The sequence below is a fragment of the Choloepus didactylus genome, chromosome 6 (assembly GCF_015220235.1).
Source record: "Choloepus didactylus isolate mChoDid1 chromosome 6, mChoDid1.pri, whole genome shotgun sequence".
In the NCBI taxonomy this organism is placed as follows: domain Eukaryota; kingdom Metazoa; phylum Chordata; class Mammalia; order Pilosa; family Megalonychidae; genus Choloepus; species Choloepus didactylus.
The window spans coordinates 20,432,726-20,436,136 of NC_051312.1; the positions used below are offsets into that span (position 1 = coordinate 20,432,726).

The following is a 3,411-nucleotide window of genomic DNA, read 5'->3' on the forward strand; positions in this document are numbered from 1 at the left end:
AAATGGATGACCATTATTCAGTACTTTAGATCCATGTACTTTTGGGGCTCTCTATTGGAGAAAGAATATGAAAATTGTTACACCACTTCCCTTTCCCTAAGCAAGAAAGAGATAGATTCAGGTTAAAGATGGTAAGTAATGAGAGAAATCAAGGTTTTCAAGTGTTAGGAAATGTTGTTAACGTGTGCATATTGTGTAGAAAATAGAGTCTAAGACATTTTTTTTTAAACTAATACATTTATTTTATATTTTGATTTGTATAAAATTGTGAGATAATTTAGAAGAACTTCATTGCAGATAATTAAAGGAAGTTGTAATTAATGGAAATTAATGAAATTAAATATTCATTATTTCATATTGTTAACTATTATATACAAATAAGTGTGTTTGTGTTCTTTAAGAATATATTTGAAATTTACTCAACATATTAAATAATTTGCAAGAATTATATATTCTCTCTAAATTTACATAGACTTGATAAAGCTCTTCTCCACAGTAGTGTCAGATATGTTTCTCATGCTTATTCTAGGGTAAATTAGTTCCTAGAGATGTTTACTGTATTTCCACATTCTGTTATCTATTTTGCAAGAGGAATCACTGATCTAAGATGAGTACATATTCTCAATTTCTGAAACATAAATTGTATGAATTCATATCTATTGGTTGTTTTGAGTTGCTGAATTTTAATAATTTGGTTTCTATCTAGAAGAACTTCTTTTCTATTCCTTGTAGAGCTTCTTTTACTTCCTTATTTCTCAAGTTATAGATTGGGGGTTCAACATGGGAATCACAATTCCATAAAATACAGAGGCAACTTTCATGTTGTTCTGGGAATTCTTAGAACAAGGCTGTAAGTACATGTAAAAGAAGGTCCCATAGAAAGTGGTGACTGCTGTCAGGTGGGAGGCACATGTGGAGAAGGCTTTTTTCCTCCCTGCAGTAGAAGGCATCTTTAAGATGGCAGATAGGATGTATATATAAGAGATGACAGCCAACATAGTGAGCATCAAGTTAAATCCCACAAAGACAACAAGTAGCATGATGTTGATGGCAATGTTAGAGCATGAAAGGGCTAGAAGTGGGAGAGCATCACCAAAAAAGTGATTAATGATGTGGGACTTGCAAAAGGACAGTGAAAATAATAAACTTGTGTGTACAGAAGCATTTATTGAGCTGATTGTATATGAACCAACTATGAATTGTGTGCATACTGTAGGGGACATGATTGTGGAATAGTGAAGGGTTTACAGATGGCTACATAATGGTCCACTGCCATAGCAGCCAGGAGGTAACAGTCAGTTGTACTAAATGTACCATAAACCCATAATTGCATTACACATCCCAGGAATGAAATTGACTTATTTTCTGATATGAGGTTTTGCAACATCTTGGGAGTGATAGCAGAAGTATAACAGATATCAACAAATGCCAGATGCTGTAGGAAAAAGTACATGGGTGTTTGAAGTCTGGAATCTGCTTTAATGAGAAGGATCATTCCAATATTACCCACCATGGAGGTCACATAGATGAGTAGAAATACAATGAATAGGACATGCTGAAACCTGTGTTGGGCAGCAAATCCCAGAAGAAAGAATTCAGTCATTTCAGTGCCATTTCTATGTGTCATGGCTGCCAATGTCCAGGATTGTCTAAAAAGGATGGGAGATCTTTGTAATGTCTCAAAATTAAAATATACTTAATTTTTCATTCACTTTTGTGTCTTGGATTTTGATGGCCAACATTCACATTTGGGTTTATTGTGCTCCAATTTTTTTTTTTTTTTTTTTTTTTTTGTATTTTATTGCCATGCAATCCCTGCATAAGCAGCTACAGTTTATCCATGCATTAATTTTCAAAATTAACAATATTTTCAGAGAATAAGACAGACTTCTAATATGTGTGGTTTTAAGAAACATAGATGAACACAGTCTCCCTACCATGTTAAAATATATCCATACTTGCATCAATTAATAGACAAATATGATTTTGTACTGTTTAAAGAACTTATAATTTTTCTCAGCTATTTACTGCTTAGATCTGCTCCAAGCTGTTTACATTAGTAGGGTTAGAGAGGAATTTTCCCTGCAATAGACTGAAGTGTCATATGAGCTTCATGTCTCTCCCCAGCCAACCAGAACCAAATCCCAAAATATTTTCAATTCCTTTTCTCCTTCAACTTTTGAGTGAATATTGTACTAGGGAACCTTTGGAAACCTTATGTTTGAGTTGCTAGTTGATTTATAGGACACCAGTGAAAATTGAATTTCAGATTTAGTATAAGTAATTTTTTAATCTAAGTGTTGCCTAAATATTGCATGGGATACTTTGTCAAAATTACTGACTGTTTCTTGAAATTGAAATTTAGCTAGGCATGTTGTATTTGTACTTGCTAAGTGGCAACCAGACATGTATTGCTGTGGTTACCACGGACCAGAGTGCTCTTGCCAGAAATCCCTTCCTTCAGTGGTGTTTTTTTTTCTTTTTTTTTATAGTTTCATGTATTTACTTCTAGCTATTTCAGTATATTAAATATAAAAAGGGTCATCAATATACTGCATACGAGTGCCCACCCGAGTGACCTCTTGACTCCATTTGGAATCTCTCAGGCACTAAAACTTTTTGGTTTCATTTTGCTTCCCCTTTGGTTAAGAAGATGTTCTCAATCCCATGATGTCCAGTCCAGATTCATCCTTGGGAGTCATGTTCTGTCAGCAGCTATAACCTCTATTGTTTTTATTTTAATATATATTTTTTAAAATTAGAGAAGTTGTAGGTTCACAGAAATGTCACTGCTCCCAAAAAGAGCCCTAATGTTGACCCTTTGCATTATTGTAGTACTTATGTTAAAGTGATGACTGATATTAAACAATTTTTAGTAGTACTTTAAATTAGATGCATTTTCCCCATAAAGCACTCTAATATTAACTACTTATACTAATGTTGTATATTTGTTATAATTCATGAAAAATACTCAAATTTGTATTATTAATTACAGGCATTGCCTATAACAAGGTTCAGTTTTTACATAATCCTGTTGTATCTTCAAATTTTCCTTCTAGTAATTTCCATGACCAAAACTTCTGCTTTTGTCCACATTCACAAACACAATTCAGTTAAGTATGCTTACAATAATGTATTACCATCACAGCTATCCATTTCCCCACATTTAAATGCTTAGATGCAGAGTATTTAATGCCAGCAGTAATGCTTCTACTAAACAGTGTTTGACGATTCTTATTTGGTCATTGTTTTCAAAATCTGAACTCTCTCCTTGAATATAAATCAGTAGTGCAATTGTTTAATCCTCGAGAACTATTCAAATCTAAGAAGAATAAGAATGGCAGAATTACTTTTGAAAAACTCCTTCAAGGTATGGCACCAGGCTGAGTAATGTAAAATATGGTGAGAAAT

At 33.3% G+C, this 3,411-nt stretch overlaps 1 pseudogene; it reads right to left on the minus strand.

Annotated features, from left to right (window-relative positions):
* Positions 1-702: 702 nt before the first annotated feature.
* Positions 703-1,627, minus strand: LOC119535742 (annotated as a pseudogene).
* Between the last annotated feature and the right edge of the window lie 1,784 nt (positions 1,628-3,411).